Genomic DNA, 15,014 nt, shown 5'->3' with positions numbered 1-15,014 from the left:
CCCGAAAGCCCAAACACTAAACCCTAAACCCTAAAGCATAAACCCTAAACCCTAAACCCTAATGCCCAAACACTAAAACATAAACCGTAAACCCAAAAAACTAAAGCCTAAACCCTAAACCATAAATCACAAACCCTAATGTCTAAACCATAAACTATAAACCCTAAACCCTAAACCCTAAACACCAAACCATAAACCATAAACCATAAACAATACAACCTGAACCCTAAACCACAAACCCTAAAGCCTAAACGCTAAACCATAATCACTCAGCCGCAACACATAAACCCTAAACCCTAAAGCCTAAATGCCAAACCATAAACCCTAAGGCCTAAACAACAAACCATAAACACTAAACCCTAAATCTTAAACCCGAAACCCTAAGCACTAAACCCTAAACCCCAAACACTAAACCCTAAACCCCTAAACCATAAACCCTAAAACACAAACCCTAAACCCTAGACCCTAAAGCCTAAAGCCTAAAGCATCAACACCAAACACTAAAGCCTAAACCATAAACCCTAAAGTCTAAACCCTAAACCACAAACACTAAAACCTAAACCTTAAACTATAAACCCAAAACACTAAACCCTAAACCATAACCCTAAAGGCTAAACACTAAACCCTAAACCCATAAACACTAAACACTAAACCCTAAACCCTAAGCCTAAACCCTAAACCCTAAAGCCTAAACCCTAAACCCTAATCCCTAAACCCTAAAGCATAAAGACCGAACCATAAGCCCTAAAGCCTAAAGCCTAAACCCTAAACATTAAACCCTAAATCCTAATTCCCAGACACTAAACCCTAAACCGTAAACCCAAAAGCCTAAACCCTAAATTACAACCCTAAACCCTAAACCATAAACCCTCAACACTAACCCTAAACCCTAAATCATAAACTCCAAACCTTGAGCCCAAAACCCAAATATTAACCCATAAACCCTAAACCCAAAAACACTAAACCCATAAACCCTAAACCCTAAACCACAAACCCTAAACCCAAAACCCTAAAGTAAGAAGCCTAAAGCTTAAACCCCAAACCTTAAAGCCTAAACCCTAAACACAATAGCCTAAACCCTAAACTACAACACTAAAGCCTAAAGCCTAAACTCTAAACCCTAAACCCTATACCATGAACCCTCAACCCCAAACCATGAACCATAAACCATAGACCCTAAACCCTAAAGTATAAACCATAAACCCTAAAGCCACAACCACAAACCACAAACCCTAAACCCTAAAACCAAAACCCAAAATCCAAAACCCCCAACCCTAAAGCCTAAGCCATAAAGCCTAAACCCTAAACCACAAACACTGAAGCCTAAACCCTAAAATATAAACCCTAAACACTAAACCATAAACCCTCAACCCCAAACCATAAACCCTACACCCTACACCCTAAACCTTAAACCACAAACCATAAAGCCAAAAACCTAAACCATAAACCCTCAACACCAAAACATATACCCTAAACCCTAAACCCTAAACCTTATACCATAAACCATAAACCACAAAACCTAAAGCCTAAACCCTAAACTATAAATCCTAAACCATAAACACTCAACCCCAAACCATTAACCCTAAACACAAAACCCTGTACCCTATACCCTAAACCCTAAACCATAAACCTTCAACCCCAAACCATAAACGCTAAACAATAAACACTATACCCAAAACCCTAAACCAAAAACTCTAAAGCATAAACCCTACACCATAAACCCTCAACCCCAAACCATAAATCATAAACCCTAAATCATACACCATAAACCCTAAACCCTAAACCCTAAATCCTAAATACTAAACACTAAACCCTAAACCCTAAACTCTGAACCCGAATTACTAAATCGTCAACCCTAAACCCTAAAACCTAAACCACAAACCCTAAAGTCCAATCACTAAACCCTATACCCTAAATCCTAAATAGTAAACCTTAAACCCTAAAGCTTAAACCATAACCACAAACCCTAAAGCCTAAACCCTAAATCCTAAATCCTCAACCCCAAACCCCATACCCTAAACCCTAAACCCTACACCACAAACCTTAAAACCTAAATCCTAAACCATCAACCCTCAACCCCAAACCATAAAACCTAAATCCTAAACCCTACACCCTAAACCCTAAACAACAAACCTTAAAACCTAAACCCTAAACAATAAACCCTCAAACCCAAACCATAAGCCCTAAACCCTATACCCTAAACCATAAACCATAAATGCTAAAGCCTAAACCCTAAACTATAAACCATAAACCCTAAACCATAAACCCTCAACACCAAACTATAAACCCTAAATCCTAAACCCTGAACACTAAACCATAAATCCTAATCCCTAGACCCTAAGGCCTATACCATAAACCCTAAGCCATAAATCCTAAACCATAACCATAAACCATAAACCCTAAACCATAAACCCTCAATGCTAACCATAAACCCTAAATCATAAACTGCAAACCTTTAGCCCAAACCCCAAACACTAAACCCTAAACCCTAAACCCCTAAACCATAAACCCTAAACCACAAACCCTAAACCTAAAACCTTAAAGCCTAAAGCCAAAACCCGAAACCCTAAGCAGCAAACCCTAAAGCCTAAACCCTAAATATTAAAGCCTAAATCCTAAACCACAAACACTAAAGCCTAAACCCTAAACTCTAATCCTTACACCCTATACCATAAACCCTCAACCCCAAACCATGAAACCATAAAGCGTAAACCCAAAACCCTAAAGCAGTAACCCCAAACCATAAACCATGAACTATACACCCTAAACTATAAACCATAAACCCTCAACCCCAAATGATAAACCCTAAACCCTATACCCTATACCATAAACTCTAAACCACAAACCCTAAAGCCTAAACCTTAGACCATAAAACCTCAACCCCAAACCATAAACCCTAAGCCCAAACACTAAATCCTAAACCCTAAACCCTAAACCCTAAACCCTAAAGCCCAAACACTAAACCCTAAATCATAAAGCATAAACTCTAAACCACAAACCTTAAAGCCCAAACACTAACACCTAAACCATAAACCCTAAACCCCAAACCCTAAAGCCTAAACCCTAAACCCTAAACCATAAACCCTAAACCACAAACACTAAAGCCTAAACCCTAAACCCTCAACCCCAAACCATAAACCATAAACCCTAACCCTATACCCTAAACCTTAAACCACACACCCAAAAGCCTAAACCCTAAACTATAAACTCTCAACCCCAAACCATAAAACCTAAACACTAAACCCTAAACCACAAACCCTAAAGCATAAAGCCTAAACCCTAAACCATAACCATAAACCATAAAGCCCAAAAAATAAACCCTAAATCCAAAAACCAAAACCCAAAACACTAAACCATAAAGCCTAAATCCTAAACCACAAACACTGAAGCCTAAACCCTAAACCCTAAACCCTAAACCCTAAATCATAAACCCTAAACCCTAAACCATAAACCATAAACCCTAAACCCTAAACCATAAACCCTAAACACTAAACCCTAAACCCTAAGCCTAAAGCCTAAAGCATAAACCCTAAAACCTAAACCATAAACCCTAAACCCCAAACCCTAAAGCCTAAACACCGAACCAGAAGCCCTAAAGCCTAAACCATAAACCCTGAACACTAAACCCTAAATCTTAATACGTAGACCCTAAACCCTAAAGCCTAAACCCTAAATCACAACCCTAAACCCTAAACCATAACCCTCAACACTATCCCTAAATCCTAAATCATAAACTCCAAACCATGAGCAAAAACCCTAAACACTAACCCCTAAACCCTAAACCCTAAATCCTAAACCCTAAACCACAAACCCTAAACCTAAACACTAATGCCTGAAGCCTGAATACTAAACCCTAAACCCTAAACCCTAAACACTAAAGCCTAAACCCTAAACCACAAACACTAAAGCCTAAACCCTAAACTCAAAATCCTAAACCTTATAGCATAAACCCTAACCCCCAAACCATGAACCATAAACCATTAAGCCTAAACCCTAAAGCATAAACCCTAAACCCTAAAGCTGCAAACTCAAACCATAAACCTTGCACCCTAAACCATAAAACAAAAACCCTAAAGCCTAAACCCTAAACTACCAATCCTAAACCCTAAACCCTAAACCATAAACACTCAACCCCAAACCATAAACCATAAATCCTAAACCCTACACTATAAACCCTAAACCACAAACCCTAAAGCCTGAACCTTAGACCATAAAACCTCAACCCCAAACCATAAACCCTAAACCCTACACCCTAAATCATAAACCCTAAAGCCCAAACACTAAACACTAAACCCTAATGCATAAACCCTAAACCACAAACCCTAAAGCCCAAACACTAACCTTTAAACCATAAATCCTAAACCCCAAACCCTAAAGCCTAATTCCTAAACACTAATCCTTAAACCCTAAACCACAAATACTAAAGCCTAAACCCTAAACCATAAACCCTCAACCACAAACCATAAACCCTAAACCCTAACCCTATACCCTAAACCCCAAACCCTAAACCACAAACTCGAAAGCCTAAACCCTAAAACATAAACCCTAAACCCCAAACCATAAACCATAAACCCTAAACCTACACCCTAAACCTTAAACCACAAACCCTAAAGCCTAAAGCCTAAACCCTATATCCTAACCACAAACCCTAAAGCGCAAACAATAAACCCTACACCCTAAACCCTAAAGCCTAAAACCAAAACCCAAAACCCAAAACCCCCAACCCTAAAGCCTAAACCATAAAGCCTAAACCCTAAGCCACAAACATTGAAACCTAAACACTAAACTATAAACCCTAAACACTAAACCATAAACCCTCAACCCCAAACCATAAACCCTAAACCCTACATCCTAAATCCTAAACCACAAACCATAAAGCATAAACCCTAAACCATAAACCCTCAACACCAAACCATATACCCTAAACCCTAAACACTACACCTTAGACCATAAACCACAAACCCTAAAGCCTAAACCCTAAACTATAAACCATAAACCCTAAACCATAAACACTCATCAACTCCAAACCATAAACCCAAAACACTAAACCCTATACCCTATACCCTAAACCGTAAACCATAAACCTTCAATCCCGAACCATAAACCCTAAACCATAAACACTACACCCTAAACCCTAAACCACAAACTCTAAAGCCTAAACCCTAAACCATAAACCCTCAACCCCAAAACATAAACCTTAAACCCTAAACCAAAAACCATAAACCCTAAACCCTAAACCCCTAAACCCTAAATACTAAACCTAAATGCTAAACTCAGAACCATAAACCCTAAAACCTAAACCACAAACCCTAAAGCTCAAACACTAAACCCTAAAGCCTAAAACCTAAACCCTACACCATAAAGCCTAAACCTTAAACCCTAAAGCTTAAACACTAACCACAAACACTAAAGCCTAAACCCTAAACCATAAACAATCAACCCCAAACCACAAACCCTAAACCATAAACCCTACCCCATAAACCTTAAAGCCTAAATCCTAAACCCTAAACCCTCAACCCCAAACCATAAACCCTAAATCCTAAATCTTACACCATAAACCCTAAAAAACAAACCCTAAATCATAAACCCTAAACAATAAACCCTCAAACCCAAACCATAAACCCTAAACCCTATACCCTAAACGATAAACCACAAACTCTAAAGCCTAAACCCAAAAAAATAAACCCTAAACCATAAACCCTCAACCGCAAACCATAAAACCTAAACCATAAACCCTAAACACTAAACCATAAAGCCTCAACCCCAAACCATAAACCTTAAACCCTCCACCTTAAACCTTGACCCACAAACCTTAAAGCCTAAACCCTCAACCCCAAACCATATACATCATAAACCCTAAAGCCCAAACACTAACCTTTAAACCATAAATCCTAAACCCTACACTATAAACCCTAAACCACAAACCCTAAAGCCTAAATCCTAAACCATAAACCCTCAACCGCAAACCATAAAACCTAAGCCATAAACCCTAAACACTAAACCCTATGCCTTAAACCATAAACCACAAACCATAAACCCTAACTATAATCCCTTAACCACAAATCATAAACCCTAAACCCTAAACACTGCACCCTAAACCCTAAACCACAAACTCTAAAGCCTAAACCCTAATCCATAAGCCCTCAACCCCAAACCATAAATCCTAAACCATAAACCCTCAACCGCAAACCATAAAACCTAAGCCATAAACCCTAAACACTAAACCCTATGCCTTAAACCATAAACCACAAACCATAAACCCTAACTATAATCCCTTAACCACAAATCATAAACCCTAAACCCTAAACACTGCACCCTAAACCCTAAACCACAAACTCTAAAGCCTAAACCCTAATCCATAAGCCCTCAACCCCAAACCATAAATCCTAAACCATAAACCCTCAACCGCAAACCATAAAACCTAAGCCATAAACCCTAAACACTAAACCCTATGCCTTAAACCATAAACCACAAACCATAAACCCTAACTATAATCCCTTAACCACAAATCATAAACCCTAAACCCTAAACACTGCACCCTAAACCCTAAACCACAAACTCTAAAGCCTAAACCCTAATCCATAAGCCCTCAACCCCAAACCATAAATCCTAAACCATAAACCCTCAACCGCAAACCATAAAACCTAAGCCATAAACCCTAAACACTAAACCCTATGCCTTAAACCATAAACCACAAACCATAAACCCTAACTATAATCCCTTAACCACAAATCATAAACCCTAAACCCTAAACACTGCACCCTAAACCCTAAACCACAAACTCTAAAGCCTAAACCCAAAAAAATAAACCCTAAACCATAAACCCTAAACTATGAATCCTAAACCCTAAACCACAACCCCTCAACCCCAAACCACAAACCCTAAACCCTAAACCCTACACCACAAACCCTAAAGCCTAAATCCTAAACCATAAACCCTCAACCCCAAACTATAAACCCTAAACCTTACACCCTGATGGGTGGAAATTAGATTCCAACACCTAAAACTCATCGGCAAGTGTACTGGGTCGCATCAAGTAATAATTACTCACATGAGTGAGGTCGATGCCACAGGGATTGAAGGATTGAGCAATTTTAGTTAGATGGTTAGTTTAGTTAGGCAAATAGTTGATGATTTGAGTGAATTGTAACCAACAGAAGCTAAATTACATGAAAATAAAAGGGAGAGGAAGAATTGATAGTAAATTAAAGAGCAAAAGAAGTAAAAGAGTTGAATCTTAAAGTGCAAGTAATGTAAATGACTGAAACTTAAATTGCAAGAAATGTAAAGAGCTGAAGCTTAGAATGCAAGAAATATAAATTGCTTAAGGGGTGTGGGATGCTGGGATTCAGAATTTAACAACAAAAAGTAAAGGAGATGAAGTAAGTGCAGTAGATCTAAACAGAATTGGAAAATTGCAGTGAAGAACAAAACAGAAAGTGAATTCAACTCAATTGCAAGAGCTAGTAAAGAAATTCAAGAGCTCAGATGCTCAACGAGACTAGAAAACAAGTCTAGATCTCAATTCCTTCCTTGATCCAACAGAGAACAATTTGTAGAAGAAAAGAAGATGAAAGCAGTAAAGGAAACTCAGATTAAATTCTTGGAACAATTGAGAAGAGTGGTAAAAGATGATTCTCAAACTTAGAATCAATAAAGCTCTTCAATCTCAATTTAAATTCCAAAACAGAAAGCAAAGTTAGCATAAGAAATGAAAATGAAGACAGAAAGCTAAATTCAATTTCCAATCCTTAGAATTATGCAGAAGAAACCAAAGATGAATTGCAGATCAAGGATTGAAATAGAATTCCTTCAATCTCTATCTACAATTCAAAAACAGAAAACAAGAAATGCAAAAGTAAGAACAAGGAGGAGAGAATTCAGCTCTCAATCCCAATTCCCCAGTTCAAAGCTCAAAATAAAACTCAAAATGAAAGTTCAAAAGTGAAAAATAAAGTTCAAAGTAAAGGTAAAAAGTCCTCTCTAACTCAAACTAAGTCCTATTTATACACTTTCTATTTTTGATCTTCAGAATTTGGAGTGGGCTTTTTATTTGGTGAAGAATTGGATCCAAAGTGGCAATTGAATTAAAATTGGACCATGGTGCACCTCCAAGGAACCGCTCGGTTAGCTAAACCAACTAAGCGCTCAATTTGCTTGGTCCTTGGCTCATTATGTCTCATGCATGGCTCCAGGGGAACGCTCAACATTTCTTCACCAAAGACACATGGCTCATAATTCCTTCCTTGGAGCATTGATGCCCAGCATCTCTTTGTATTACTAAATGCTTTGTAACTAGGTTGCTCTTGATAGTGGGCTTTCAGTTGGCAATCCCAGATCAGTTGATCTAAGTGGCCAAGTTTCAAAATACTACTCAGAACCTACTTGTCCAAGCATATCCCAGTACAAAAACACCACATGCATATGTCCTAGGGTCCAAGCTATTGGTGTCTAGCCTTATTGTTGGTTTCTTTGCCAATTCTTGGCTTTTCTCTTTCTTTTTCTTTTTCTTTCTTATTTTGCTTCATTCTCAAGGTAATTTCATTAATAAAGGACTTTATAGCAGCAAACTAATTCACACTTCAAAGAACATGTTATGATGTAGCTTTTGTTATTTGAGTTGACCATTAAATCAAATAACTACCACCACTGAATTCTCATTCTAATTTCTACAACATTGGTCAATCACTTTCTTGTTTCAAACATTTCTCTTTTATTTTTGCAGAAGGGAAATAAAACAAAATTCAAGCTAATGATGGATGACAAGTGCAATATGCAGGCTAGCATTCTTAGCAAACATCTCCACTTGCATTTAATTGAACACTTCAGCAAGACATAAAGGAATTTCTAGATTAAAAATGCTTCACAGCAACAAGGATTAAGTGTCAATACAACCTGTTAGGAGTGTCTCTCAGCTTTTCCTCCTGTCATCATTATTTCTATCTGTTGCTCCTCCTTTGGATGATGATGCAGTCATGCCGATCCCTCTCACAGATTGAATGTTTTCCTGTATAATCCTTAGAAGTTGATTGTTTCTCAAGCCCTTAGGCAACTGATTAGTGTTCAAGAATTATTTGTGAGCTTTTAGACTTACTTTGGTGTGTGAACACCAAACTTAGTCCTTTGCCAATGTTTCTCATGCATCAAATTAACCATATGTGAAACCCTTTTGTCTTTGCTGAAGATTATAAACTAAAACTAATGGTTCAATGGTTTATATGATTGCTTGGTGCTATCACTTCCTAGTGGGAAGGCTTCAAGCCATTGAGCAGCTTCGTCCCTTAATGAAAATGGGAACATCAACAATTTGCATCTGTCTGGATGTACCCCATTGGACTTCACTGTGTCACAGATCCTCAAGAAAGTAGATAAATGCTGATTTGGATCTTCTAGCGGACCTCCTCCATAGGAGCAGTTGTTTTGTACTAGGGTGATGAGCTGGGTCTTCGATTCAAAGTTGTTTGCATTGACATTCGGGGTAAGGATGCTACTCTTGCAGTGCTTTGGATTAGGAGTAGTATAAGTGGTCAACACCCTCCTTGCAAGTTGAGCATTATTGGTTACTTCTTCCTTATCCTCCATGACCTGCACAATCACAAACAATCCAAATGGAAATTGGATATTCTCATGCCAGATTGTAGTTAGAAGGTTAGTTGACACAATGTGTCAAATAGTTAATAGGCTTAAAAGAGAAACAGAGGAAAATTGCTTCTGTTGTACGAAACAACAAGAAACACTCAAGCATAGAACCAGAGAACAATTCACTTTACCGATAGAGCAAAGTCAGTGTTAGCTTAAGAAAAAATTCAAACAGTTAATGTGCTTGTTAAAAACAAAGAAAGTAAAACAAATAAAGAAAAAGTGCTTAATCTAGACCACCACCTTACTTAATCATTGTCAACCTAATCAATCCCTGGCAACGGCGCAAAAAACTTGATGGGTGAAAATTAGATTCCAACACCTAAAACTCACCGACAAGTGTACCGGGTCGCATCAAGTAGTAATTACTCACATGAGTGAGGTCGATCCCACATGGACTGAAGGATTGAGTAATTTTAGTTAGGTGGTTAGTTTAGTTAAGCAAATCGTTGATGATTTGAGTGAATTGTAACCAACAGAAGCTAAATTGCATGAAAATAAAAGGGAGAGGGAGAATTGACAGTAAATTAAAGAGCAGAAGAAGTAAACGAGCTGAATCTTAAAGTGCAAGTAATATAAATGACTGAATCTTAAATTGAAAGAAATGTAAATAGCTGAAGCTTAGAGTGCAAGAAATGTAAATTGCTTGAATAATAAAGGGGTGTGGGATGCTGGGATTCAGAATTTAACAACAAAAAGTAAAGGACATTAAGTAAGTGCAGTAGATCTAAATAGAATTGGAAAATTTTAGTGAAGAACAAAATAGAAAGTGAATTCAACTCAATTGCAAGAGCTACGAAAGAAATTCAAGAGCTCAGAGGCTCAATGAGACTAGAAAAGAAGTCCAGATCTCAGTTCCTTCCTTCATCCAACAAAGAACAATTTGTAGAAGAAAAGAAGATGAAAGCAGTAAAGGAAACTCAGATTAAATTCTTGGAACAATTGAGAAGAGAGGTAAAAGATGATTCTCAAACTTAGAATCAATGAAGCTCTTCAATCTCAATTGTTATTGCGCCTTGCATTTTTTCTTGGGGAGGCGCAAAAAAGTTAACTTAGTTAACTGAGCGCCCTTGCTTTCCTTGGTTCCTTATAGCGCTCAGTTAGGTAAACTAACTTAACGCTATGCTTTCTTTGGTTCTTTGGTCATGCTGCGCCATGGCCTTGTTTGGTTTGGTGCTAGGCTAGCGCTCAATTAAGTGGGTTCACTGAGCGCTATGCCCCTTGCCTCCTTGGTTGATGCACCACGCTTTTCTTTCCTTAGGACACGTTTTCCAAAGCGTGGCCTAAGGTTCCAAGCGTGCTTTATCTTCAAAAGCAAGCCGAAAATTCTTTTTTCCACCATTTCTTCACCTACAAGTAATCAAAACAACCAATCAAAGCATCACCAAATTCACAAGGTTCATAAATTATTCAAAAACCAACTAATTTTAGCTTAAACATCTTGATTTAGTGTCAAATAAAGGATGGTTGATTGATTTAACAAAACCATGCAAAACCACTTCAAATTACTTACTTCTAATGCAAGAAAGTGCATAAAACCTAATGAAACAAGTGAAAAATGCTTGAAAAGCTAGTATAAGATGACTTGTCATCACACCCTACACCCTAAACCCTAAACCACAAACCCTAAAACCTAAACCCTAAACAATAAACCCTCAAACCCAAACCACAAACCCTAAAGCCTAAACCTTAAACTATAAACCATAAACCATAAACCATAAACACTCATCAACTCCAAACCATAAACCCAAAACACTAAACCCTATACCCTATACCCTAAACCGTAAACCATAAACCTTCAATCCCGAACCATAAACCCTAAACCATAAACACTACACCCTAAACCCTAAACCACAAACTCTAAGGCCTAAACCCTCAACCCCAAAACATAAACCCTAAACCCTAAACCAAAAACCATAAACCCTAAACCCTAAACCCCTAAACCCTAAATACTAAACCTAAACGCTAAACTCAGAACCCTAAACCCTAAAACCTAAACCACAAACCCTAAAGCCCAAACACTAAACCCTAAAGCCTAAAACCTAAACCCTAAACCATAAAGCCTAAACCTTAAACCCTAAAGCTTAAACACTAACCACAAACACTAAAGCCTAAACCCTAAACCATAAACACTCAACCCCAAACCACAAACCCTAAACCCTACCCCAAAAACCATAAAGCCTAAATCCTAAACCATAAACCCTCAACCCCAAACCATAAACCCTAAATCCTAAATCTTACACCATAAAACCTAAAAAACAAACCCTAAAACTTAAACCCTAAACAATAAACCCTCAAACCTAAACCATAAACCCTAAACCCTATACCCTAAACGATAAACCACAAACTCTAAAGCCTAAACCCTAAACAATAAACCCTAAACCATAAACCCTCAACTGCAAACCATAAAACCTAAACCATAAACCCTAAACACTAAACCATAAATCCTAATCCCTAGACCCTAAACCCTAAACCATAAACCCTAAACCCTAAACCCTAAATCACAACCCTAAACCCTAAACCATAAACCTACAACACTAACCCTAAGCCCTAAATCATAAACTGCAAACCTTGAGCCCAAACCCCAAACACTAAACCATAAACCATAAATCCCTAAACCCTAAACCCTAAACCACAAACCCTAAACCCAGAACTCTAAAGCCTAAAGCCTAAACCCGAAACCAATAAATCCCAAACCCTAAAGCCTAAACACTAAACACTAAAGCATAAACCCTAAACCATAATCACTAAAGCCTAAACCCTAAACTCTAAACCCTAAACCACAAACCCGAAAGCCTAAACCCTAAACCATAAACCCTCAACGCCAAACCATAAAACCTAAACACTAAACCCTAAACTAAAAACCCTAAAGCCTAAAGCCTAAAGCCTAAACCCTAACCACAAACCCTAAAGCCCAAACAATAAACCCTAAACCCTAAACCTTAAACCCTAAAACCAAAACCCAAAACACTAAACCCGCAACCCTAAAGACTAAACCATAAAACCTAAATCCTAAACCACAAACACTGAAGCCTAAACCCTAAACTATAAACCCTAAACACTAAACCATAAAGCCTTAACCCCAAACCATAAACCTTAAACCCTACACCTTAAACCCTGAACCACAAACCTTAAAGCCTAAACCCTCAACCCCAAACCATATACCCTAAATCCTAAACCCGACACCTTAAACCATAAACCACAAAGCCTAAAGCCTAAACCCTAAACTATAAACCCTAAACCCTAAACCATAAACACTCAACATCAAACCATAAACCCTAAACACTAAACCCTATGGCTTAAACTATAAACCACAAACCATAAACCCTAAACTATAATCCCTAAACCACAAATCATAAACCCTAAACCCTAAACACTGCACCCTAAACCCTAAACCACAAACTCTAAAGCCTAAACCCTAAACCATAAGCCCTCAACCCCAAACCATAAATCCTAAACCATAAACCATATACCATAAACCCTAAACCATACACTATAAACCCTAAATACTAAACCCTAAACCATAAACTCTAAACCTTAAACCCTAAATCATTAACCCTAAAATGTAAAACCTAAAACAGAAACCCTATCACCCAAACACTAAACCCTAAACCCTAAACCTGAAACCTTAAACCCTAAACCTTAAACCCTAAAGCTTAAACCCTAACCACAAGCATTATAGCCTAAACACTAAACCATAAACCCTAAACTATAAATCCTAAACCCTAAATCACAAACCCTCAACCCCAAACCACAAACCCTAAAACATAAACTCTACACCACAAACCCTAAAGCCTAGATCCTAAACCATAAACCCTCAACCCCAAACCATAAACCCTAAACCTTACACCCTGATGGGTGGAAATTAGATTCCAACACCTAAAACTCATCGGCAAGTGTACTGGGTCGCATCAAGTAATAATTACTCACATGAGTGAGGTGTGAGGTCGAGGGATTGAAGGATTGAGCAATTTTAGTTAGATGGTTAGTTTAGTTAGGCAAATAGTTGATGATTTGAGTGAATTGTAACCAACAGAAGCTAAATTTCATGAAAATAAAAGGGAGAGGAAGAATTGATAGTAAATTAAAGAGCAAAAGAAGTAAAAGAGTTGAATCTTAAAGTGCAAGTAATGTAAATGACTGAAACTTAAATTGAAAGAAATGTAAATAGCTGAAGCTTAGAGTGCAAGAAATGTAAATTGCTTGAATAATAAAGGGGTGTGGGATGCTGGGATTCAGAATTTAACAACAAAAAGTAAAGGAGATGAAGTAAGTGCAGTAGATCTAAACAGAATTGGAAAATTGCAGTGAAGAACAAAACAGAAAGTGAATTCAACTCAATTGCAAGAGCTAGGAAAGAAATTCAAGAGCTCAGAGGCTCAACGAGACTAGAAAACAAGTCTAGATCTCAATTCCTTCCTTGATCCAACAGAGAAAGTATGGTTGATTGATTTAACAAAACCATGCAAAACCACTTCAAATTACTTACTTCTAATGCAAGAAAGTGCATAAAACCTAATGAAACAAGTGAAAAATGCTTGAAAAGCTAGTATAAGATGACTTGTCATCACACCCTACACCCTAAACCCTAAACAACAAACCCTAAAACCTAAACCTTAAACAATAAACCCTCAAACCCAAACCATAACTCTAAACCCTATATCCTAAAGCATAAACCACAAACCTTAAAGCCGAAACCCTAAACTATAAACCCCATACCATAAACCCTAAGCCTAAAACCCTACACCCTAAACCCTAAACCACAAACCTTAAAGCATAAACCCTAAACCATAATCCCTTAGCCCCAAAACATCAACCCTAATCCCTAAAGCCTAAATGGATAACCATAAACCTAAGGCCTAAACCCCAAACCCTAAACATTAAACCCTAAATCCTAAACCCTAGACCCTAAACCCTAAACCCTAAACTATAAATCCTAAACCACAAACCTAAAGCCCAAACACTAAACCCTAAAGCCAAAATCATAAACCACAAAACCCTAAAGCCTAAACCCTAAACCACAAAGACTAAAGCCTAAACCCTAAACTATAAACCCTAAACACTAAGCCCTAAACAATAAACTCTAAAGCCCAAACACTAAACCCTAAACCCTTAACCCTAAATCCTAAACCCTAAACACTAAACCCTAATACTTAAACCCTAAACAATAAACCCCAAATCCTAAACAAGAAACATTAAACCTTAAACCCTAAACCCTAAACCACAAACACTAAAGCCAAAACCCTAAACTATATAGCCTAAACCCTAATCCATAAACCCTCAACCCCAAACCCCAAATCCTAAACCCTAAACCCTACACCACAAACCATAAAGCCTAAATCCTAAACCATGAACCCTCAACCCCAAACCATAAA

The sequence above is a fragment of the Arachis ipaensis genome, chromosome B09 (genome assembly GCF_000816755.2).
Source record: "Arachis ipaensis cultivar K30076 chromosome B09, Araip1.1, whole genome shotgun sequence".
Classification (NCBI taxonomy): domain Eukaryota; kingdom Viridiplantae; phylum Streptophyta; class Magnoliopsida; order Fabales; family Fabaceae; genus Arachis; species Arachis ipaensis.
This window is presented reverse-complemented; position numbering follows the sequence as displayed.